Below are 27354 nucleotides of genomic sequence, written 5' to 3' on the forward strand. Positions count from 1 at the left end.
TACTGCTGTTTAAAAACTCAAACAAGAGGAATTCTGCAGGTGCTGAAAATTCAAGCGACACACATCAAAGTTGCTGGTGAACGCAGCAGGCCAGGCAGCATCTCTAGGAAGAGGTACAGTCGACATTTCAGGCCGAGCCCTGTCCTGACGAAGGGTGTCGGCCTGAAACATCGACTGTACCTCTTCCTAGAGATGCTGCTTGGCCTGCTGCGTTCACCAGCAACTTTGATGTGTGTTGCAGTGGTGCTGCTGTGCTTTCTTTGCAATTGCATTTATGTGCTGGGCCCAGGACAGATCCTCTGAATGATAACACCGAGGAATTTAAAGTCGCTGAATTTAAGTTCAGAAATGAATATAGATGTTAAACACTTTTCAGGTGTAATACCAAAAGATGCATGGCTAAAGTGAAGCAATATGTTTAACTGTGTCATTTCACCATGTAATTAGGATATTTACTGGATATATACCATTAGATCATTAGACTATAAGATATAGGAGCAGAATTGGGCGTTTTGGCCCATCGAGTCTACTCCACCATTTCATCTTGGCTGATCCAATTTTCCTCTCAGGCCCAATCTCCTGCCGTCTCCCCATATCCTTTCATGCCCTGATCAATCACTCATCACCACCTTCTCAAAGGCAGCTAGGGATGGGCAATAAATGCAGGCTTAGCTAGCGATGTCCACATCCCATAAATGAATAAATAAGAAAAGGAAAAAAATCAAGAATCTTCCAACCCTTGCCTTAAATATCCATAAAGACTTAACCTCCACAGCTGCCTGTGGCAAAGAATTGCACAGATTCACCACACTCTGGCTAAAGAAATTCCTCCTCATCTCCATTCTAAAAGGACACCCCTCTATTCTGAGGCTGTGTCCTATGATCTTAGACTCCCCTACCATAGGAAACATCTTCTCCACATCCACTCTATCAAGGCCTTTCACCATTCAATAGGTTTCAATTAGGTCACCACTCTTTCTTCAGAATTCGAGTGAATTCAGGCCCAGAGCCTTCAAAAGCTCTTCATAAGACATGCTATTCAATCCTGGAATCATTCTCATGAACCTCTTTGTACCCCATTCAGTTTCAGCACATCCTTTCTGAGATAAGGGGCAAAAAACTGCTCCATATGTGGCCTCACCAGTGTTTTATAAAGTCTCAACATTACATCCTTGCTTTTATGTTCTGGTCATCCTGAAATTAATGCTAACATTGCATTTGTCTTTCTCACCACAGACTCAACCTGCAAATGAACTTTTAGGGAATCCTACACAAGGACTTCCAAGTCCTTTTGCGCCTCACTTTTTATTGCATTTTCTCTCCATTTAGAAAATAGTCAACCCTTTCATTTCTTCTACCAAATTTGCATGACCATACACTTCCTGACATTGTATTCCATCTGCCATTCCTTTGCATATTCTCCTAATCTGTCCAAATCCTTCTGCAGCCTCTCTACTTCCTCAAAACTACCTGCCCCTCCACCTATCTTCATATCATTTGCAAACTTTGCAACAAAGCCATCGATTCTATCATCCAAATCATTGACATATAACGTAAAAAGAATCAGTCCCAACACAGACCCTTGTGTTTACTGTGTGTACTTGAAATATGTACTGATCAGTCCAGAAAGAGGGTCTCATGCTGAAATATTTCTGGTCAATTTCCCTTCATTAATGCTGCCTAACTTGCTGAGTTCTTCCAGCCTTTGTGTGTTCTTCCAGATTCTAGAATCTGCCGTCTTTTATGTTTCCATACAAGTATGTTGTAAAGTTCCAAATAGAAGAGTAAAAACAAAGGAGCTTCATAGTCTTATATTGAGATTCCTTCTTCAAACTAGGTCAAGTGTACAAAGGTTCAAAGGTTCATTTTATTATCGAAGTATATACGCAGAATACATCCCTGAGATTTGTCTTCTCTAGATAGCCATGAAATACAGAAAAAAACATGAAAGTAATTGAAAGAAAAGACATCACCCCCCACATGAAAAGAAAAAGAAACAGAACTCGCAAACCTCAACCCCCAACCCCTCCCTCGCACAAAAACTAATAGATCATCCACCCGAACATGCAGCTAAGACATCAAACCGCTAACCCCAAGCCCCTCCCATACAAAACACAGTGACGGTAACTTCAAATCCCCATCTCTGTTACACACAAAAATCTAACAGATTGTGCACACAGAAAAAAACAAGAACATCAAACCTCAAATCTCAAATCTCCAACCCTTCCCTTACCCAAAATAAGTAATAGATCACCCACCTGCCAACAAGAAAGAAAACTGAGGGAGACCAATATTTACTACAGTCCACACCAATAACCACATATATCTCAGAATTTCGAAAACTTCCTGTCAGCATCGAGGAGAGCGACAGCTCGAACCCAGCCCTTTTGCGGAGAGCGTCAGCCAACACATGGCCTTTCAACTTCAGCCCGACCCGTGAAAAGCGACCACTGACCCGTGGCGGCTTCTCGTCCTCCGGCCCAACGCGGCGTTCAGAACGTCAGCACGGTGTTAAAATAAAGGGTAGATAAATAAAGGGTATTTTGTTTAAATAAAATAAAGGGTAGCTGTTGAGTCATTCTTTCGTCTAGCTGCAGAGTCTAAAACATACAGAATGTGGCAAAGTATTGAAAGCAATCATTCACTTTGCCACTGGAACTCAGCGTTCTGGTTCATGTATGGGCAAGGTTGGAGCTGAGTTGTCTCAGCAACTGCAATGAAAATAAATGTTTGGTTGTCTGCTATTACTGTTTTCTGTTTAAGAGCCGGAGTATGGAAGTTGTGGCAACTTGGGTGATTGTAGGGATAGTGGGCCTCCAGAGAACATGCTGAAATCAAAATACTGCAATTAATTGAAAACTGCACTTAAAAAGAAAAAGTTAAATACCTTCAGGTTGGGAGTTACTGAAGCTCTAGACAGGCTAAGGTGTTTTCTTTCATTTGTACTCATCTCAGTGCCATTTGGAAAAAGATGTTTGGTATCGTTAAGGCACACAAGTGCCTGAAGCTGACTGAAATAATGCATCAAAGATTATAATAAACATCCTCTGAAATAAATGAAAAATAGGTTGGAAAGTATTTGCAAATTTATTCAACTTAATGTAAAAACTTGTCAAATCTGTTCTTCTTTACTTTATGATAATAGTCACACAAGACTTACTGCTGATAACAAGATGTGGAGCTTCTTTCCACAATTCTTTAGACTCTGTACCAAGTCTGATTAACAGTTTGCAAAGGGTTAAAATGTCAGTGCTTTCAGCATGTTTGTTGTGGTCTATGCATATCATTTGATTACTTTTCCCTCTGGTTGCTGAGCGAGATCAAGGAAGTCTTAAGAGAGAGTTTGTTCTTCAGGAATGGTAATTTGCGGGTCAACCTGATATGTCGATGAGCAAAAGATTGCAGACTGCTGCACAGCAACTTGCATTGTCCTGTCACGCAAAGCATGAAATGTCATCTGTGTAGCATACATGCAGACCCCACAGGTACATAGAAAATACTTACCTTGCTTGATGCTCGTGATTTTACTAATGATTTTAAGAGTAAAAATATATTTTAAATGAAACAGACAATGATGGTGCTGCAGCTGGATTACAGGTCTCCATTATACCATCAGAAAATGAAAGAAAAAAATTGTTTCATGTCTAACCCTTAATCAAAACCTATTTGATCTCTGTGATGTACCTCTCTATCAGTTTCATTTCTTCATCTTTAAACCTTTTTACTTTCAGAAAAAAATATTCTGGCTGATAGTTTTAGATGTGTATCTTAATTCATAAAATGTCACCTGCAGATTACATCAAGAAGTCATGTTTTGTCTTTCTGAAAGATGTACCTATAAAAGCTGCTTTGGGACAATCTACTAAATTAGTATTTTGATATATTCAATGGATTAAAACTGGAAACTTAAAAACGTCACATATATATTCTGTTTTTAGTTGGAAAGGAAAACAAGGCAGGTGAGAGGATTGCAATGATCAGACTACATTCTCCCCAGAATGTCAGAAAATTTCACTTCAAGAGGCAGAGAAATGTGGTTCAACAGAGATGACTTTGTTAGTCTAATGTTAACAATGCATGTTATTTCTGTCTCTGAAGTGTTACCAGGCTTCTTCTGTCTGTTTTTATTGTACCTACTTTCAACTGTCTTATTAGTGCTCTGTTATTGCAGCAGCAATGTCGAGCAGGTGCTGCAAAATGATTTATGTCACCGTTGCATGGCCTGCATCCTTTGTACTCAGGCCTATTACTCACATGGCAGGGCGCTACTCACCGATGACATGTGCACGCTGGAAAGTATTGTGATCTGTTTGCCATCATTTTAACACTCCAAATTAATCACGTAGCCCAAAACAAACATGTGATCCACAGAATATGTACAATATGTTGCAGAGTCACAAAATGAATAGATACTGAACTAGCAAGAGAAAGATCTGTTGTGGTAAACAGAGATATTGTAGATGCATCTAAAGGAGAGATCAATTGGTTTAGAATAAGATGAAGGATTATCTGCTGGACTTAAGCAAATGGAAAATAACATCTAGAGTAGTTTAGCGTCGGTGAAAGGAAGAGCTCAAGAAGAAGTGTAGAACTTGGAAGATCATAAAAGTGGAACGGACATGGGCTTTATTCCAGCTCAGCATCAGCAACTTTCAAGTTACCCACATCATAATGCAATTTTATCAAGCCTTTAGGACCCATAAGAATGATACTAGGTGACAATCCATTGGAAACCTGCAGTGTTTCCTGCTCAGTAAATGCTGTATATCAGTTCAGAGTTGATACCTATCTATGAATGCAACATATGGCAGATATGCCAGCACCATCTTTTTCGAGAGAATACATTTTATTTCATCACTGCTAAACCTTGCACCATACCACAAGACTATAATGTTCAAGATCTTCTCACAATCAGTCTATAAATTGTTGACCTCTTGGAACAATTATAAACAGAAGAGTTGAAGATCAATTTTTCATGTAGCATTCTACACTGTGATCAGGATTGAATTTTGAGCAGTACTTTATTTGATGATAGGCTGACCCAGTAGGAAATAATGGATCAGAGTTAACTTTTGGCTTCAGAAATGATTATTACAAATAAGGCCAATATGTTTCAATAGAGAGGGGATAATATTACAGGTCATAGTCAGTGAGTACTATGAGAAAGTACTAAAACCCATCTACTCTATGCCAACCCAGTCGTCTGCCTAGTCCCATCTATCTGCACCTGGACTGCAGCATCTAAATACCCCCTGTCCTTGTACATTACCTATCCAAACTTCTCTTACATGTTACAATTGAACCTGCATCTATCACTTCCAAAAGCAGCTCATTCTACACTCAATCCACCCTCTGAGTGAAGAAGCTCTCCCTCAGATACCCCTTAAATATTTTATATTTCACCCAAAACCAATAAACTCTCGTTCTAGTCTCAGCCAACTTGAGAGGAGAAAGCCTGCATATATTCACCCTATCTACGCCCCTCATAATTCTGTATATAGCTATAAGATCTCCCCTCACCTTTAAGTTATTTGCTTTCGATTGAAATCAAGAAATTCCACTGGAACTGTGCAGAACTGAAGGTCAAATAAAGTCAGTTATAGTCTTCCTGCATTTATATTTCCGACCAACATTCAAGGTTGCTCATGATCCAAAATGAAAGTTGTCTGGTCACTAACCTATTAGGTTGGTAATTGAGAGATACGGACAAACAAAGTTTGCAGAATCCAGACTGTATGCAAATGAGAATTCATTTCCCAAAGTCAGTAAATAAGAAGGTGGCACTAGTTAGAAGTAACTGTAAATGTGTGGAGTCTTAGAGTCACAGAGCTATACAATACAGAAACAGGCCCTTAGCCCTAACTTGTCCATGCTGACTACAGTGCTTTCCTGAGTTTGCCTGCATTGAGCCTATTACCTTATAAAACCTCAAACATGAGGAAATCTGCAGGTGCTGGAACTTCAAGCAACACACACAAAAAGTGCTGGTGGAACACAGCAGGCCTGGCAGCATCTGTAGGAAGAGGTACAGTTGATGTTTCGGGCCGAGACCCTTCGTCAGAACTAACTGAAAGAAGAGATAGTAAGAGATTTGAAAGTGGGAGGGGGAGGGGGAGATCTGAAATGATAGGAGAAGACAGGAGGGGGAGGGATGGAGTTAAGAGCTGGAAAGTTGATTGGCAAAAGGGATACGAGGCTGGAGAAGGGAGAGAATCATGGGACAGGAGGCCTAGGGAGAAATAACGGACAGGTCCATTACAAACGGCGAAGAAAGTGCCCCTGAGGTGTGGAAGGGTCTGGGATAGGGACGTCAAGTACCTCCTCGTGGCGGAGAGGGTCGCCTTCAGGGCTTGACGGGAGAAGTGATGGAGGCAGAGTCAATAAAATGTGAGTACCTGGGATCCTCAGAAGGTCCAAATTGAGAGGCTCAAAAACTTCCCTTCCCTCAATCTGTCCAAATGTCTTTAAAGTGTTGTATATGTCCCTGCCTCTACAACTTCCTCTCATAGCTCATGCCCGATACCGATCATCCTTTGTGAGAAAAACCTGCCCCTCAGGCTCCTTTAAATCTTTACCCTCTCCCCTTAAACATATGCCCTCTAGCTTTGGGGTCCCCTCCCCCAGGAAAAAGATTGTATCCATTCACCTTACCTATGCCCCTCGTGATTTTATAAACCTCTACGAATCACCTTTTAAGCCTCCTTTGCTCTATGAAAAGCAGTCCTAGCCTATCCAGACTTATAATTCAATTCTTGGCAAAATCCTTATGAAACTTTTCTACTCTAGCTTAGCTTTTCCTATAGTATAGCAACCAGAACTGCACACAATATTCCAAGTGTGGTCACACTAATGTCTTGTACAGTTGTAAAGTGTCAACCCATCTCTTGTACTTAATTCCTGTTAGATGCTTTCTTCACCACTTTGTCTAACCCTGTTGACACTTTCTGGGAACTGTGTACTTGTAGCTCTAGATCTCTCTGTTCTACAATACTCCATAGGGCCCTGCCCTTTACTGTATAGGTCCTACTTAAGTTTAACTTCACAAATTGCATCACTTCACAATTGCCTAAGAGCCTATAAATGGAACAGATGGGACTTAAACTGAAGTTGACCTAATGAGGAATACTTTTCAGATTTCAAATTTACCTCACTTGGTGAGTTCATGTTATATTCCATTTTACACCATCTACTATTCTATACATTTGAACTAATGCTTCGTGAGGGTAAACTGTGCTTTACATTAATGCCAGTGGCATTGATCTAATGTAAGACAAAGGCAATGCAAAAGTTAGTTGATTAACTTTCTGACAATGGCGTGATCAGATTTTGATGATTCCTCTGTCATAACAGGTAGGATTTTGTGTATATGTTTTAGGCACACATTCCTGCATTCCATTAACTTCACAAGTCAGGAACCCCTCTAGGCTTGAAATGGTTCCACTCACAATAGTCGGAGACAATTACATTAATTCTCATTTCAGTCTAACATGTCTTCAACCTGCTTGCCTTTTGTCAAGACGGAGTCAGTACCTGGTCAAGGAGAAGAAATAGATGAATAAATGTTGGGGGGGTAGGGAAATTGGTGCCAGAGTGATTCATTACTGCCCGTGGATTCAGACAGGGTGACAGAAGGACTGAGGTTAAAGTGCTGTCATCACTGGAACGGTAGCTTGTCAGTGGCTGACAATTCTCTCTCCATTAGTTATTCTGATGTGAAAGGTTATGTTAAAAAGATCATAAACACTCTTGCTTTTGTTGTGTGGATTACAGCATAGCAGCAAGCTGGTTTACAGAGTAGAAGGATCATGAGACAGGTTAGTAGGACTCTGTGCCTCAGATGTTAAGTGTAATGGCCAACTTCTTGTATGCTTCAATAAACGAGTCCTCAATAACTGAGAGCTCAGCCTCCAAAAGCACACATACACAAATGTCATCTGTATACGCCACCTTTATTACCGAGGTTGGAGTGAATTTAATCTTGGAGTGCATGAGTCAAAGGTTAAAGAGTTTGTCCTTATTCTTGTTGGTTAGCTCCACTCAGGATGGAAGCTTGTTGAGGTGAGGTGCACTGCAATGTAAAGGAATGATAACATCTTAATATTATTGATAAAGATTGATAATATTCTTCTGGTAACTACCCCACCCCCCCCCCCCACTTCTCCATTCCCCATTCCCATTTCCCTCTCTCACCTTATCTACTTACCTGCCCATCAGCACCCTCTAGTGCTTCTCCCCCTTCTCTTTCTCCCATGGCTTTCTGTATTTAAATTCCCCCTTCTCCTGCCCTTTATCTCTTTCACCAATTGACCTCCCAGTTCTTTACTTCACCCTACCCCTTCTCCCGGTTACACCTATGGCTTGTACTTCTACCTTGTACTTCTTCCTCTCCTCCCCCCTCCTCCAACCTTATTACTCTAATTTTTCTCTCATCTCTTTTTTCCAATACTGAGGAAGGGGCTTGACCCAAAATGTTGACTGTTCACTCTTTTCCATAGATGCAGCTTGGTCTGCCGAGTTCCTCCAGCATTTTGTGTGTGTTGTTTGGGTTGCTAATATTGTTGGGGTAATGCTGTAGAGCAGTGTCTTATGACGATAAAGGCTGATGGTGAGACCTTAGAAAGCATGGACAATCCTCCACTTCTTGGGTGCCATCTCTCACTGGCAGCTGTCATCAATTCAATGATTGAGTTTATCATATTTAAATTTGCACCTGACCCACTGAGGAAAAGAGTGTGTAAAGAACAAGTCTAAAAAGTTCTTCAAAGTCTCTGAAAGGATAAACGAACCAATGTCATTCTTCTTTCCCAATATTGCCAGCACTGAGATCCCAAATTGGCTCAGTTGGCTCCACATCCAGGCACAGAATTTGAACACGTAACACCAGACTCCCAAAGTAATTATTCCATCATGAGCTCTGCCACAAGAAGTCATTACAGGTAGACAATTAAAATGATTGAAGGACAGCCTAAGAACCTCCTTGAAAAACTGCAACTTTAATTCATCCCACTCATCCTCTGCCTCACCCATGGCAGAGCCTACGAGCTCACATTGCTATCATTAGTCACCGACAGAACTCAGAGGACCGGAGAAGAAACTATTCATCCTCAGTCCCTCAGGACTACCTAAGAAGAAGAGAATCATGAGCCATAGAGTAAAAATGTTCAGCATAGTGAACCTGTATTGGTTCTTAAAAAGTTCCAAGTTCAAAGTAAATTTATTATCAAAGTATATATACGTAACCATATACAATCCTGAGATTTGTTTCCTTGCAGGCATGCTGCTTAAATCCAAGAAACATAATTGAATCAATGAAAAACTCCACCCAACGGGATGGACAAACAACCAATGTGCAAAAGACCACAAACTGCAAATGCGAAAGAAAAAAACTAAAAAAATAAGCAATAAATATCAAGACCATGAGCTGAAGGGTTTTTGAAGTGAGTCCATAGGTTGTGGGAACAGTTCAGTGATGGGGCAAGTGAAGTTGAGTGAAGTTACCTCCACTGATTCAAGAGCCTGATGGTTGACAGGTAATAACTGTTCCTGAACACAGTCCTGAGTCTCCTATACCTTCTTCCTGATGGCAGCAGTGACAAGCATGCCTGAGTAGTGGGGGTCCTTGATGATGGATACTGCTTTCTTGTGACAGAGCTACCTCTAAATGTGCAAGATGGTGGGACGGCTTTACCTGTGCTTGACTGGGCTGTAGCCTCTAGTTTCTGTAGGAACTTCAGTTCAAAGGGCATTGGTGTTTCCATACCAGGCGGTGGTGCAACCTGTCAATATACTCTCCATTGCACATTTATAGAAGTTTGTAAAGGTTTTAAATGTCATGCTGAATCTTTGCAAACTCCTAAGGAAGTAGAGGCATTGCTGTGCTTCCTTCATAATTGCACTTACGTGCTGGGCCCAGGTCAGGTGCTCTGAAATGAAAAAAGTCGTCCAGTGACTGCATTCCCCCAAATTATTCTCCATATCTCTGTATAAAGTTACATTTCAAGTGTGGATTTAATTACCTTTTGAAAAGGAAAGGCGTGAGGAGAAGATGGTGGCGCGACGCAGTGTGCGCAGCTTCTCCGGTGAAATGATATCGTATTTGTTAAATAGGGTACTGTGCACAATTCTGATTTGATGGAGACAGCTGTGAGAAGCACGGAGGAACATCTGGAGAAACTTCTGAAATGCCCGGTTCGCTGCCGCTGCTACTGTGCGATTGAGAATCTCCAGAGGGAAGGCCCCAAATCCTTGGCTTTGCCTGCTGCTGGCGACCGGGGTTGGGGTCGAAGCGCTCGGAAGAAATGGTGCTCGGTGCTCGGTGTCGGAGGGTTGGTCGGAGGCTTGAAGTGTTCGGATGACTCAGAATCGGACTGTGGTCGATCATGGCGGGGAGAGTTTTCTTCCTTCTCCTGTCTGCATGTGATGTGGGACTTTCGAGAGAATTTGAACTTTTTTTTACCATGCCCATGGCCTGTTCTTCATCAAGTTATGGTATTGCTTGCACTGTTGTAACTATATGTTATAATTACGTGATTTTTGTCAGTTTTTCAGTCTTGGTCTGCCCTGTGTTTCTGTGATATCACACTGGAGGAATATTGCATCATTTCTTAATGCATGAATTACTAAATGACAATAAAAGAGGACTGTGTGTCCTCATAATCCAATCTAATCTAATCTAAACTGGAATGATTTACGTACTTTGCTTTTCAAGAAACAATCATAGCTATTTTCAGTTTGTAACTATTTGTAACAGAAATTTCCGTTTGTAACAGAAATTTTGAAACATTGCTGTCATTCTACTAAGTACGCTTCGCACCTCTTCATATTATAAAAGGACACTGAGTCACTGGAAATAGTGCAGAAAAGAGTTGCAAGGCAATCTGAGAATACGTTTATTAATTAAGAGCAAGGTGGCAATTTTACTCTGATAAACTGTCTCACATTTATGGTGACATTGTAGGTTATGAAATATTCAGTAGAATTAATGTTATTGCTTATACAGGAGCTGCCATATATCCTACTGAATTTTTGGCCGCCCTAACCCCATGCTACTTTATTTTGATCAGTTCCCTGTTCCTGCTGCCATAATGAACCATCTCACCTTTACTCTGTTGGCTTTCGACTTCTACTTAATTATCCATTCTACAAGTTTGAATATGCTTCCTTCCATGCATTTCAGGTGCTATCCTTTACTTTGTTACTTATTCTCTCCAATATGGTATTATATATGAAATTCTGAAATTAGACTTTTTGAGAATTTCTCATTTTTGAGGTCAATTGTATCAGGTGAAAAGAAGTTCCTGTGGGAGACATGGCTCTGAACATCTTTACTCTTTAATGCTTTTCAGCTATTTTTCAATCCCATTCCAATAAAATACTAACCCTGCACATCCTAATTTTTATAAACACAAGAGATTCTGCCGATTCTGGAAATCCAGAGCAACACACACAAAATGCTGGAGGATCCATACAGTCTGGTTGACCTGATGAGTTACTTCAGTAATTTATAGGTGTTGTTCTAATTCTCATAATATGAATTTATGTGGCATTTCTTTAAAGACCTTTCAAAAATTTATGTGTGGTTGATTTTCTCTTTCTGGTATTTCGATATACATGATAGACAAAACATTTTATAGATATACATACTGGCTTATTTTTACTGATTATCATTTGTTTCTCAAAGTTTTGCTATCTGATCTCTTAGCAAAGATTTTACCTTCTCTACCATTGGCATGGCATGTCTCCAGTGGCTTGGATAGTTCATGTCTCTGAAGCTTATAGAAAGATGGGGATTACTGTTGCCTTGTTTGAAAGTTTGGTTTTGAAACATTCAATTTCTTAGTCAGATGAAGAGTGTTTTGGTATGCTAGAGTTGGTGCTGAATTTCATCACCAGTGTCTAGTTTCATTGAGAGATAGCTCATAAGGTATTTTAAGGTGACACTGTGGTGTGGATGGAAATGCCACTACTCCATCGAGCTGAAAATCTAGATTCAGTCTCAACCTCTGGAGCTGTCTGTGTGTTAATGCTCTCGCTTTTTTTTTTATTTGGTTCCTTTTTGTTTCTCTGGATTCCTCTCTCATTACAAAGTCATGTAGGATGGCAGGCTAATTAGACATTGTAAATTGTCCCCGGTGTGCAAAGACTTGTGGAACATTTATGAGAATATAGGGAGAATTAAAAACCATGATTTATATAGAATTAAGTAAATAGATGGTAAATGGTTTGCATTCAAAGCTAGTCACCCCATTACAGGAAGGATGTGGAGGCTCAGAAGAAGTTTACCAGGATGCTGCCTTGATTGGAGAGCATATGCTCTGAAGAAAGATTAGACATATGTGGGTTTTCACTCTGGAGTGCAGAAGCTCAGGAGATCTGATAATAAATTTTATAAAATTATGAAAAGCATAGATAGAGTATACAGCTGGTACCCTTTTCCTAGGGCAGAAATGTGTAATATTAAATGAAGTGCACTTAAGATGAGAGGAGGAATTTCAAAGGAGATATGCAGAGCAAGATTTTTACACAGAAAGTGATGGGTGCTTGGAATGTGCTGCCAGGGATGGAGGCAACTTCAATAGAAGTGTTAAGAGGGTCTTAGATTGGCAAATGAAAATACAGAGATATGTAGGGACAGGTTTAGTAGGCATTTCACAAAGAAGTATAAGCAATGTAAGAGAACGTTTAAGATGAAAATCAGCAGAGCCAAAAGAAGGTATGAAATTGCTCTGGCAGACAAGGTGATGAAAAATTCCAAGGAGTTCTACATATATATTAAGCGCAAAAAGATAACAAGGGATAATATTCGTCCTCCTAAAAAATCTGTGTGGTCATCTATGAACGTAGCAATTATACTTCATTAGGAGTTTAAGGAGATTTAGTAGGTCACCAAAAGCTCTAGGAAATTTCTACATATCTACGGAGGAGAGCATTCAGAGTGGTTGCACCTCTGCTTTGTATGGAGGCTCCAATGCACCAGATTAGGAGAGGCTGCAGAAGATTATAGATTCAGCCAGCTCCATCATGGGCAGAAACCCAGTACCTTGATGAAGACAGAGTAGTGGACATGGTATATATGGATTTTAGTAAGGTGTTCGACAAGATTCCTCACAATAGGCTCATTCAGAAAGTCAGGAGGCATGGGATCTCGAGCATTTTGGCTGCATGGATTCAGATTTGTCTTGCCCACAAAAGGCAGAGGATTGCAGTAGATGGAGCGTATTCTTCCTGTAGTTATTGTTGTGGTGTTCTGCATGGATCTGTCTGGGATCCCTGCTCTTTGTGATTTTTATAAATGTCTTGAATGAGGAAGTAGAAAGGTGGGTTAGTAGATTTGCAGATTACACGAAGGTTGTTGGTTTTGTGGATAGTGTGGAAGGTTGTTTTAGGTTACAATGGAACATTGATAGGATGGAGAGCTGGGCTGAAAAGTAGCAGCTGGAGTACAATCTGGAATAGTGTGAAATGATACACTTTGGCAGGTCAAACCTGAAGACAAAATACAGGGTTAATGGCAGGATTCTTAGCAGTGTGGAGGAACAGGGGGATCTTGGGGTCCATGTCTATAGATCTCTCAAAGTTACTATTGATAAGGTGGTTAAGAAAGTGTATGCTGTGTTGGCCTTTATTAATCGGGAACAGAGTTCAAGAGCCATGGTGTAATATTACAGCTCTATAAAACTCTGGTTAAACCACACTTGGAGTATAGTGTTCAGTTCTGATCACTTCGCATAGTGGTTAACACAATTCTATTACAGCTTGGGGCATCAGAGTTCGGAGTTCAATACCGATGACATCTGTAAGGAGTCTGTATGTTCTCCCCAAATATCGCATAGGTTTTCTTCAAGTTCCCCTCCCAATCCAAAGATTGGTCATTGTAAATTGTCCCGTGATCAGGCTAAGGGTAAATAAGGGGTCGCTGAGTGATGTGGCATGAAGGGCCGGAAGTGACTTTCCCATGCTGTATTTAAATAAATAAATATATATCATAGGAAGGATGTGGAAGCTTTAGAGAGGATGCGGAGAAGATTTGCCAGGATGCTGCCTGGATTATAGAGCATGACTTAAAAGCTAGAATGAGCTAGGGCTTTTCTCTTTGGAGTCAAGGAGTGACTTGATAGAGGTGAATTTTCCAGGGCAGAAATAGCTAATACAAGTGGGCATAATTTAAGGTAATTGGAGGAGAGTATAAGGGGATAAAAGAGGTAGCTTTTTTTTCACGCAGAGACTAATGGGTGCATAGAACATGCTGCCAGGGTTGGTAGTAAGGATAGATATATTAGAGACATAATACATGTCATTAGATAGGCACAAGGATAAAAGAAAAATGGAGGGCTATGTGTGAGGGAAAGGTAAGATTGATCTTAGCGTTGGTTAAAGGTTCAGTAAAACATCAAGTCCAAAGGGCATGTGCTGTGCTGTTCTATGTTCTATGTTCTAAGCCTTCTCATCAATGAAGACATCTTCAGGCAATGGTGCCTGAAGAAGGCAGCATCCATCGTTAAAGTACCCTCATCATCCAGAACATGCCCTCTTCTCATTACTATCATCAGGGAGGAGGTACTGGATCCTGAAGACCTATATTCAATGATTTAGGAACATCTTCTTCCCCTCTGCCACCAGATTCATGAACAGTCCATGAGATCATGAACACTACCCAACTCTTCCTCTTTTGCATTACTTATTTGTTTTATTTCTCATTATAATCTATAGTAAGTTTTTTTATGGCTTGTGTTGTACTGCCACCAAACAACAAATTTTATGACATATGTCATTGGTAATGGACTTGATTCTGGTTCTGATTCTAGTTACTCATTTAATTTTTTTTGGCACATCATGAGCTGAACAGCCAGTCCTGTGCTGTACCACTCTAAGCTCTATGGTCTAGGTAGTCCTATTTCCATGCTGTTCCTTTCTGTGATTCTCTCATTCTACATGGACACATCATTGACATTTATTAATGGTGGGAGAGGGTGATGGGAGTTGTGCAGCAAGGACTAGTTGGTAGGAGTCCTTTGTTCTCTGGATATTTATTAGTAAGATTTATTCTCCCAATTCCCTTACTGTACAAGCCAACGATGACTTGGTGTTTGGGCTCTGAGCATGTGCAAACGTAAGTATCATCTGTATTCTGTTGTTGAATGACTATAATTGGATTGTTCTGATTCTGATCACCCAGTAGTTTAACTCCAAGCCGACCGGAAGTTGCTTGCAGCAACAAAGATTAAGAAAAGGCTTGGAGTGAAGACACAGCCTTGCTTAATTCCAAGAGGGAATCTGTAGCAAACCTGTTGATTAGAATCATAGCTTGCACATCAAAATGTATAAAAAGAAACATGCAACTAAAGTCACTTTTTGAAAATTGAAGCTGAGCAAACATCAGAAGATTCCTAGCGGATTGGTTTGGATTTCCTTTTGTTTCTCCTTTTACTATAAAGGCTTTCGCAGTTCTGATCTTTCCACATTTGATCACGTTGAATAAACACAAGCAGGCATCCCTTGGAGGGTTACAAGAAAAGATTTTTTTAATGTTTTGTTTGTACGGTCTGGCAAATAACTGACTCTCTTTCCTGTTCACATTGCTGTCTGTTAACATCTATCCAGACATTTTTATCTGAATTATTTTGACTTTAATTGTATAATTGGTGGTATGTTCACTTTCATCAAGTGTTTTTGTGAGATTCTATCAACAGTGGTGGAGCAGACACTTAAGAATATGTTTCACAGCACTTAACACATAGAAAATATTATCAAATTGTGTGGCCTGCTTTAACAAGTAGCTTGGGAATCGTTGTGCCTTTACAACATTTACAACAACCTGTTTTTGCCCTGATCTGTAACTAATTTGGGTTAAATTTGAGAAAATTAGGGATTCAGGGCACGGATTCTTTTGGTGGTGGGGTTATGAGGCCTGCTAATGTGAATCTGGAACAATGACTCCTGCATTTTTTGGCACAATGTGATCCTGCCATATTTCCATTTGACCCTCATCATTAAGTGAACTTCATTCAGATTCAGATTAGCTGTGGTTTATTGAGAATGACCCAAGAGTGAAGGTCTGGGTTGCTTGTTCTTGACAGTTTTCCTGCTACTTTTATTCTACAATGCAGTTGTGAATACTATATTGTGCTAAATTCTGTATGTTTTGGTAAATGGCATCGTGGAGCATTATAAATGGAACTTGGAGATGACACAGAAGTTGGTAGGAAATCAAATAAAGAATGCCTAGGGAGGTCACAAAGATCTATAGGTAGCCTAGATGAGTTGGAATAAATCTGTAATGTGAAGAATAATATGGGAGAAATGTGGTATAGTTCATCCTAGCAGAAAAAAACAGAAAAGCAAATAAGCATATAATCTAAATGATGAGATGATAGAGCTGAGATGCAGGGATATGTGGGTGTTCTCCTGCAAAATTTGCAAATGACTAACCTGCAGCTACAAGTAGTTAAGAAAACTGACCAAATGTTAATGTTCGTTGTTAGGTGAATTGAATACAAATGTAGGATGTTTATACTTCACTTGTACATGATATTGGAAAGATCTGATCTTGTGTGTCATTCATCATATCAGTCTTCTTGTTCAATGATGTTAACATGTTGGAAATAGGTTTACTAGACAAATAGCTGGAAAAGGTCAGTTTTATTCTGAACAGAAATTAAATAGACTACACACATAACACACACGTTCTGGCTTCTGCCCCCTTCCTTACCCGCCCTAATGAAGAGTCTCGACTGGAAACGTTGATTGTTTATGTCCTTCTATAGATGCTGCCTGACCTGATGAGTTCCTCAAGCATTTTGTATGCTCCAGCTTTTCCAGCAGCTACAGTCTCTATTGTAACTAAATAGGCTAGGCTTGTATCCACAGTAGCTTAAGGAGTGAGGTGAGAATAGATTGAAAAATAAGATCCTGAGGGGTTTCTGACAGGAGAATGATGGACAGAATGAGTGTCAAAGCAATGCTTCCTTTTGTGAGTGAATAGAGAAAAAGGGTTCACTATTTAAAAATAAAAGGGCTGTCATTTAAGAAATTACTTTGACATTTCAGACTGAGACCCTTCATCAGGACATTAGTGGATGAAGTTATGTTTGGTAACTCATTGTGAACCTTTGCAACTCTTCCTCAACAGGCAGTGGAAGAAAAGGCTTTGATTATTTCTTAGGTAGATGTAGATAGGTACTTGATGTACAAGGAGGTGAAAGTTTGCTGGGGATAGACAGGAATACAGAGTTGATGCTACAGTCAGGTCAGCCATGATCTTAATAAATGACTGAACAGGTTTGAGGGGCCAAGGCTTACATCTGCTTTTATTTCGTATGCTTATATGTTTATGGGTTCCTTAAAGATACTTACACACCTGTTTGGGATTAAGGAATTATTTACTCTCTGCAGGGTCATAGGGAATTAGATTAAACTTAATGCACAATTTCTCCTCATCCTGTATCTGTATCTCACTACCGTCTGCCACTCAACTACTAAAAATGACGGACTTCCATAATGAACCATCCTTTCATAACTTCAAAATTAACAAATTATCACTTAACTCCTCAGTTGCAGTGAGAACAACTTCATTTTCAAATCTTTCTCTGTATTCATATTTTTTTCAGTCATTCAAATCTTAATACAATGGATTTATCGTTTCCATACATATACTTGTTCTGGCCATGGACAATAGAAGTTCATAATGAAACATCCGGTGAACGTAGTTCATATATGAACTTCTGACATTTATGTATAATATAACATGGGGACGGGTAAGTCCTGGGCTGGATGTCCTGCTGAATTAAGGAAGGTGAAGCATCTTCCTTGCCTCTCCTTTCCATTGCTAGGCTTGTCATGCAGGAGGTCACTCACATATGGCCTCTCCTACACTACTGTGCCCATAGCAACGCCTTCACATGGTGTCCCTGTTCTTACTCAGTTTGCTATGTCCTGGTGTGACCGAGTGTCCAGTGGTATAACTGGGTGGACAGGCTGGGCTCATCAGTCTTGGTTGGCAGGCAGCCCAGGAGAAGGACAACTCCAATTTCGAACCAGGGTACATGGGACTCATTAGCCTTGCCAGGCAGTTTGTCTAAGAGAAAGAAAACTCTGATACTCAACCTACAACCTTGCGGTTGCCGCGATCATCACAGCTCGCTGTGCCATTGTGGAACATCTCCCAGCCTAAAGGGTGGACCGATCCTCACTACAAGCCTATGTAGTGCACTTGGCAAGAAAAAGGTTCTACAGCGATGGAGAAAGTGTGTCTCCAGTCACCAACGATCGTGCCGTTGCTCCTGTGCACTATTTTTCCCTCTTGATCTTTGCAAGCGAAGAACCAGCCATCATCATCATCATATGTATTCATACATTATTACAAAAGAAGTGGAATAAACCTGTTGCACATATTCTAGCAGCCCTCCCTGTCTCTGTATTCTCAGTATTACCTGTGCTTCACAGTTAGAGCAAAAAGCTAATGCAAATACAATAGAGGTAGTGATTCACTGACCGAATAAAGTGGAGAAATTTGAGGCATTAGAGCTCCAGTCTTTTGTTTTGCTGTCTTGATCAGATATTCCTTCGACTGCTGAGTGGTGTCTAGCCTCCAAAAGCTGCACTAATGTAAATGCAGGCAAATAGATCAGAACCAACGTTAGTGCACTTGTTTGAGGGTGTGTCAGCTTGAGGCTTTATGACTAACAATGGATAAGTTCACAACTCTTATTGATCCATTGTTAAATTAAGTTGCAAATAAACCACAGTTGACAATGAATAGAGGTGCCTCTCTCTGACTATCCATCCCATAGGATGATGATAGTTCTTTTCAGTCAGTTAGGGGGTGTGATATGTGCATCCTGGAGAGGCTGTACAGGACGATCCTTGACAGCGACTGCTTGCCACATACTTGGCAGATGAGGCCTGGAGGGGCAGCAGGGGCAGAAGCTCTGTTGTGGCGCTTCCTGTGCCTTTCCTCTGTTGCCTCGTTGAGCAGCGTCCACACCTTTTCTGATGGTGTCCCTCCACTGTGAGCGATCTTGAGCCAGATCCTCCCATGTTGATGGGGCAATGTCAGCTTTCTTGAGGCTCCTGTGCAGAACATCCTTGTACTGTAGTTGCTGGCCTCCTTGTTTTCGGGTACCACTGGACAGTTGGCCGTACAAGATGTCCTTTGGCAGTCTTCCGTCAGGCATTTCGACAACATGTCCTGCCCAGCACAGTTGGGCTGATATCACCAAGGCTGGAACTGCTGGCATTCCGGCTTGAGAGAGGACCTCGGTATTGGAGACCTTGTCTCGCCAGGTGATCTTCATCAGAGAACACAGGTGACGCTGCTGCAGCTGGTCAAGCTGGCATAAGTGTCTCTGATATGGGCACCATGTCTCACATCCGTATAACAAGGTTGATATGACAACGGCCCTGTATACCTTGCACTTGGTGGCCAACCTGATGTTCTGTGACCAAACTCGATCTTTCAGCTGACCAACGGCATAGAAGGCTTTTCTGGTTCTTGACTCAATCTCTACATCCAGAGAAGCTGAGGATATTATTATGCTGCCCAGGTAGCAGAACTTGTTGACAGCATTGAGACGAGTGTCATTAATGAGGACAGTTGGTTCTTCATTCTAGGCTTTTCATTCTAGGACGAGGGAGATGTCTTCATTTTTTAAAGAAAGGGGCTTCCCTTCCTCCACTATCAACTCTGCTCTTAAAAGCATCTCCCCCATTTCACGTACCATCTGCTCTCACTCCATCCTCCCACCACCCCACTAGGAATAGGGTTCCCCTGGTCCTCACCTACCACCCCACCAGCCTCCGGGTCCAACATATTATTCTCCGTAACTTCCGCTACCTCCAACGGGATCCCACCACTAAGCACATCTTTCCCTCCCCCCCCCCCTGCATTCCGCAGGGATCGCTCCCTACGCAACTCCCTTGTCCATTCGTCCCCCCCATCCTTCCCCACTGATCTCCCTCCTGGCACTTATCCGTGTAAGCGGAACAAGTGCTACACATGCCCTTACACTTCCTCCCTTACCACCATTCAGGGCCCCAAACAGTCCTTCCAGGTGAGGCATCACTTCACCTGTGAGTCGACTGGGGTGATATACTGCGTCCGGTGCTCCCGATGTGGCCTTTTATATATTGGTGAGACCCGACACAGACTGGGAGACCGCTTTGCTGAACATCTACGCTCTGTCCGCCAGAGAAAGCAGGATCTCCCAGTGGCCACACATTTTAATTCCACATCCCATTCCCATTCTGACATGTCTATCCACGGCCTCCTCTACTGTAAAGATGAAGCCACACTCAGGTTGGAGGAACAACACCTTATATTCCGTCTGGGTAGTCTCCAACCTGATGGCATGAACATTGACTTCTCTAACTTCTGCTAAGGCCCCACCTCCCCCTCGTACCCCATCTGTTACCTATTTTTATGCACACATTCTTTCTCTCACTCTCCTTTTTCTCCCTCTGTCCCTCTGAATATACCCCTTGCCCATCCTCTGGGTCACCCCCCACCTTGTCTTTCTTCCCGGACCTCCTGTCCCATGATCCTCTCATATCCCCTTTTGCCTATCACCTGTCCAGCTCTTGGCTCTATCCCTCCCCCTCCTGTCTTCTCCTATCATTTTGCATCTCCCCCTCCCCCTCCAGCTTTCAAATCCCTTACTCACTCTTCCTTCAGTTAGTCCTGACGAAGGGTCTCGGCCTGAAACGTCGACTGCACCTCTTCCTATAGATGCTGCCTGGCCTGCTGCGTTCACCAGCAACTTTGATGTGTGTTGCTTGAATTTCCAGCATCTGCAGAATTCCTGTTGTTTACAGTTGGTTCTTTGTAGCTTGAGCCAGGAGCTGGTTGGTACAAAACTTCCATCTTTTTCAGGCTGATTGTCAGTCCGAAGCTTTTGGCTGCACGGGCAAAGCGAATGGTGATCTCTTGTAAGTCTTCGAGAGAGTGGGCATTCAGTGCACAGTCATCAGCAAACTGTAGCTCATGCACCACAATGGCCTTGACTTTTGTTTTTGCTCTCAATCTTGCGAGGTTGAGGAGCCCGCCATCAGCCCTCATTTATAGGAAGACCCCTAACTTCAGGTCTGATGTGGCATCCTAAAGAATAGTCCAAACAGAGTAGGAGCCAGAACACAACACAACCCTGTTTTACACTGTTGCTATTATTATTATTATTATTATTATCATCATCACTGAGGTGCCTATTCCTCAACTCTCAGTATGAAAGCTCCTGTCAGCCAATGACCTAAGATCATGCTAGTGGCCTTTTGGTAATTAGTGACTTGGGGTTTCTTCTTGCTCAAATCCAGGCATTTTACTGTAAAATTAACATTTTAATACTGAAGTAACTATTTCTCTCCACAGATGCTGCCTGATCGATTGACCTCCTCCTGCAATGTCTTTTGAGCAACTATCACGTTACTTTTAGATCAAATTTACCATACATGAAATATTTTATTCATCTCATCATCTATTTTTGCCAGTAATTCATTTTCTCTGGCTTCTTAGTGACCTGCAAATGTTGTAGATATGATGCTTAATGGGAAAATTGTCAAAAATGAATTATTCTCGTGGAAGAAGTTTGTGATAAACCTAATCAGAAAAACATAGAAACATAGAAACATAGAAAATAGGTGCAGGAGTAGGCCATTCGGCCCTTTGAGCCTGCACCGCCATTCACCATGATCATGGCTGATCATCCAACCCAGAACCCAGCCTTCCCTCCATACCCCCTGACCCCTGTAGCCACAAGGGCCACATCTAACTTCCTTTTAAACATAGCCAATGAACTGGCCTCAACAGTTTGCTGTGGCAGAGAATTCCACAGATTCACCACTCTCTGTGTGAAGAAGTTTTTCCTAACCTCGGTCCTAAAAGGCTTCCCCTCTATCCTCAAACTGTGACCCCTCGTTCTAGACCTCCCCAACATCGGGAACAATCTTCCCGCATCTAGCCTGTCCAATCCCTTTAGGATCTTATACGTTTCAATCAGATCCCCCCTCAATCTTCTAAATTCCAACGAGTACAAGCCCAGTTCATCCAGTCTTTCTTCATATGAAAGACCTGCCATCCCAGGAATCAATCTGGTGAACCTTCTTTGTACTCCCTCTATGGCAAGGATGTCTTTCCTCAGATTAGGGGACCAAACCTGCACACAATACTCCAGGTGTGGTCTCACCAAGGCCTTGTACAACTGCAGTAGTACCTCCCTGCTCCTGTACTCGAATCCTCTCGCTATAAATGCCAGCATACCGTTCGCCTTTTTCACCGCCTGCTGTACCTGCATGCCCACTTTCAATGACTGGTGTATAATGACACCCAGGTCTCGTTGCACCTCCCCTTTTCCTAATCGGCCACCATTCAGATAATAATCTGTTTTCCTATTTTTGCCACCAAAGTGGATAACTTCACATTTATCCACATTAAATTGCATCTGCCATGAGTTTGCCCACTCACCCAACCTATCCAAGTCACCCTGCATCCTCTTAGCATCCTCCTCACTGCTAACACTGCCACCCAGCTTTGTGTCATCCGCAAACTTGGAGATGCTGCATTTAATTCCCTCATCCAAGTCATTAATATATATTGTAAACAACTGGGGTCCCAGCACTGAGCCTTGCGGTACCCCACTAGTCACCGCCTGCCATTCTGAAAAGGTCCCGTTTATTCCCACTCTTTGCTTCCTGTCTGCTAACCAATTCTCCACCCACACCAATACCTTACCCCCAATACCATGTGCTTTAAGTTTGCACACTAATCTCCTGTGTGGGACCTTGTCAAAAGCCTTTTGAAAATCCAAATATACCACATCCACTGGTTCTCCCCTATCCACTCTACTAGTTACATCCTCAAAAAATTCTATGAGATTCGTCAGACATGATTTTCCTTTCACAAATCCATGCTGACTTTGTCCGATCATTTCACCGCTTTCCAAATGTGCTGTTATCACATCCTTGATAACTGACTCCAGCAGTTTCCCCACCACCAACGTTAGGCTAACCGGCCTATAATTCCCCGGTTTCTCTCTCCCTCCTTTTTTAAAAAGTGGGGTTACATTAGCCACCCTCCAATCCTCAGGAACTAGTCCAGAATCTAACGAGTTTTGAAAAATTATCACTAATGCATCCACTATTTCTTGGGCCACTTCCTTAAGCACTCTGGGATGCAGACCATCTGGCCCTGGGGATTTATCTGCCTTCAATCCCTTCAATTTACCTAACACCACTTCCCTACTAACATGTATTTCGCTCAGTTCCACCATCTCACTGGACCCTCTGTCCCTTACTATTTCTGGAAGATTATTTATGTCCTCCTTAGTGAAGACAGAACCAAAGTAATTATTCAATTGGTCTGCCATGTCCTTGCTCCCCATAATCAATTCACCTGTTTCTGTTTGCAGGGGACCTACATTTGTCTTTATCAGTCTTTTCCTTTTTACATATCTATAAAAGCTTTTACAGTCCGTTTTTATGTTCTCTGCCAGTTTTCTCTCATAATCTTTTTTCCCCTTCCTAATTAAGCCCTTTGTCCTCCTCTGCTGAACTCTGAATTTCTCCCAGTCCTCAGGTGAGCCACTTTCTCTGGCTAATTTGTATGCTACTTCTTTGAACATTAAGAATAAGCCTTATTTAGCCAGTTCTCAAAGTATGAACCAAATCTTGAGAACATAAAGGGTTAGAAAAACTATCATCTTCAAAAATACTTCCATTTATATTCAATGTTAGCAAAGAGAAGACACTTATATAGAATACATAAATTTATGATATGTTATGAATTTGAATGTCTATTTTATATTTATAATTCCTTTATTTCTATATTCTTTGTCAGATTTACCTGGATATACGTGCAATTAATTATTCTTTGGTCCCAGTCTTTCTAGGCACATTTCTTAAAAGATGAACTGGAGAAATTTCAAAAAGAATTTACAACTATTTTACCTTAAACCTAAAGCCTAAGTATCACACCTTGAGAGATCACCTGGTCGATGGAGCAAAGGCTGTATTCATATGCTGCTGAGGGGAATGCAAAGAATTGACTTTGATTTTATCAAAGAAAAACTGGAGAAAAGTTCATCTCATGCAGAGCTTAAAGGAGAGTAAGTGCATAATAACAGTTCAGTAAACAACTGGGTAGAGGAGGCACCATAAATCCAGCAAGATGCAACTGCTCCGCAGATGTGCCAAGGATTATATGTTGCAGTGTGTGGAAGTATTGGGTTTGTAAAATGAACCAAAAGGCAGAGGAATGTTTATTCTTCGTACACGTGGTTGCTCCCAGCCGAGTAAAATGCAAAAGCAGTGATATAAAATCAGTGCCTTCATTGTGGTCCCACAGGACACAGTTTCATTATTTACTGCCATGAGATGTCAATGACCTTAATCAGGCAACAGACTACCACCATTTGAACACTGAAAAAGAGCAATCCAGGGAATTGAACACATAAAGCACAGTTCAAAACGCCACTGAAAAGTACAAGAGCACACAAAGAATAATTTGTCATGATGGCAAGGTAGAGCAGGAGACTATCGCAGATTTCTTATATTGATCCCTTTCCAGCATTTAACTGTTAACCAACAGCAGCTCATGAAAGGAACAAACATGCTTTTGTGCTGCACCAGAAATTTTAAAGTTCAAATTTCCTGAAGCTCAAAACCAAGAGAGTAATCGAGTACTAGGGTCTGTACAATAGTTTTTTCTTTTGACGTGGTGTCAATTGGGCCTAAAGCAGCAGAAAAAACAAGGTTGTTACTAACATATTAAAAGTTGACAGATTAGTTGCAATTGTCAAAATTGTTCCATTCAGAATAACAGTTCTGTACTGTTCTGGGCACATATTCCATATTTTCTCTATGCAAAACAAACAAAAACATTTGAAGTAAAAAGTGATGTAGAACTGGTCTGGAAGGGTAATAATGGCAACTTTGTAGTCGGAAAGATTACAATTATATGGGGAAAGGAATACAGTGAATAAAACTTGCAAAATTCAGAAAATCAGGGAACACAAATCTGCTGCTAAGATTTCCGTTAAAGTTGCCGTGTGGCAGCTTTACTGGCTCATCCGACCTGCTCTTGAAATTATTCCTAATCCAAGGTCATCCACCATCTGAGACATGCTCTCTTCCTGATAGCACGGTCAGGGCAGAGGTAGTGGCTCCTTAAGTCCGGCACTTGATTATTCAGGAACAGCTTCTAGCCTTCCATCATCAGGTTTCTGAGCAGTCCATGAACCCATTAACACTGCCTCATTATTTTTGCACAATATTTATTTTATAAGCTATAATAATGTTATCACCAAGCTCCAAGCCCAGGGTCCCTGCACTTCCCTTTGCAACGATATTCCTGACTTTCTCATCAGCAGAGCTCAATCAGTACAGATTGGTAACAACACAGCTGATAACGTAACACTATTACAGTTCAGGGCATTCCAGAGTCCGGAGCTCAATTCTGGCACAGCCCAGAAGGAGTTTGTACATTCTCCCCGTGAGCGCGTTGGTTTCCTCCAGAGGCTGAAGTTTCTTCCCATAGTCCAAAGACATACCAGCTAGTAGGTAAATTGGTGATTGTAAATTGTCCTGGGATTAGGCTTGTGTTAAATAGATAGGTTGCTGAGTTAGCTCGTGGGGCCAGAAGGTCCTGCTCCAAGCTGTATCACTAAATAAAATCAATCAATATTCATCTCCTCCTCACTGACCATCTGCATAGGTGCTCCTCAAGGATGGATGCTTTGACCCCTGTGCTGACTTACACCCACAACAGTGTGGCCAATATCATCTATTAATTTGCCAAGGACACCACTGTTGATGGCCAAATTATGGATGTTGAAGAGTCGGCGTACAAGAGTGAAAAAACAGTCTGGTTGAGTAGTTGCTCAATAATAACCTCATGCTCAACATCAACAAAACCAAAAAGCTAATCATTGACTTTAGAAAGAAAAAGTCAGGAGACCTTATGTCAGATCTCACTGGTGGTTCAGAGTTGGAGAGAGTTGTCAGCTTCAAATACCTCTGTGTAAACACCTTAGACAACCTATGAGTAAACGTGAATTCATAAACTTTCAGAGCAAAGCACACTATTGCAAGAGGAAAATCATAAACACAAGAGATTCTGCAAATGCTGGAAAATCCAGAGTAATGCAAAATGCTGCAGGAACTCAGCAGATCAGGCAGCATCTGTAGAAAGGAATGAGAAGTTGACTTTTTGGGCCAAAGCATCTCTACCCAAAACGTTGACTCTTTATTCCTTGCCATGGATGCTGCCTGACCTGCTGAGTTCCTCCAGCATTTTGTGTGTGTTACTCACAATTCAAGAGAAAGGAAGAAAGGTACAATTATTAGACTTGAACTGGACAATGTGAATAATGTGAGTCCAGAACTAAGATTAATTTTTTTTCCGTTCTGTTTGACTTTCTGTTCATAATCCTCCCAAGCTTGTTTTATACCACATTCGTATTGGTATTGTCTGTCAAATGTTCAACAAACTTACTGCTGAGATGATTTCTGTTGATAAGTTGATGAAGAAATTCATGCTGTATATCAGATAATTTGCTAAAAAAGAGAGATAAACTCTATATCTTTTGTTTTCATTCAATGAAAGAAAGCATTGAAGCCGAACTGGGAGCAGCTTGTGGCCTTTTCTGTTTGATGCATTTTAGCTAAGTAAGGAAAATATTTAAATCATCCAACGGATCTTTGGTTGCCTCAGATTTTGTCTGTCTTGATGAAAATATCGGTTGGCAGTATCTCTTACTAACTGTGAGGTATAATCACAGGAATTGAAACTGTTCATAGGGACAGAATGGAGAACAAATGGCCCCTTCACTTACATGAAAGTGATCTTCTTCTGCGTTTAAGTTTACAAAAAAATTGGACTTACACATTTAGGTTGCTCTGTATTTTTCTGAATTTTTCTCCTATCCTCCTTTTAAATATTTAAATCCTCAGTTTTCCCTATCCCTGAACTGATTGACATGCAGTATTCTCCCCTTCCAGCTCTCTCCTGCTTTCCAATACTCCCATATTCCCATAAAGTTTTTCCTTCTGTCCTCTGATCCCCAGCTCCTGATCCTAGTTTCAGTCTGAACCACACTCCTAATTGTATTCAGATCATTCCCCTGGACCCATTCCCATTCTGCTCTGACTGCCTATCAGACTCCCAGTGTTGCTCAAGGCCACACATCTGATCCTAGTCCCAACACGAGCTACGCTCTTGCCCACATTACCAGCTACACATTAGACCCAGACCCAGCACTAAATCATTAATATCTGGCTGCACATTGAACCATACTCCCAGATCCCAGCTAAACTGCTGCTCGTATTCCCAGTGCCACACCCAGACATGTTCCTTCCCTGTTACCGGTTTAA

General features: G+C 41.4%; 1 long non-coding RNA gene across 1 annotated transcript in view; it reads left to right on the forward strand.

Moving 5' to 3' along the window:
* Positions 1–24080, forward strand: part of LOC134355214 (uncharacterized) — a 162089-nt gene extending 138009 nt beyond the window's left edge. The window contains exon 4 of the long non-coding RNA XR_010019987.1: positions 23865–24080. This is a non-coding gene — a long non-coding RNA (uncharacterized LOC134355214). The remainder of the gene's footprint in view (positions 1–23864) is intronic.
* Positions 24081–27354: the final 3274 nt, after the last annotated feature.

The sequence above is a fragment of the Mobula hypostoma genome, chromosome 12, assembly GCF_963921235.1.
Source record: "Mobula hypostoma chromosome 12, sMobHyp1.1, whole genome shotgun sequence".
NCBI classification, from domain to species: domain Eukaryota; kingdom Metazoa; phylum Chordata; class Chondrichthyes; order Myliobatiformes; family Myliobatidae; genus Mobula; species Mobula hypostoma.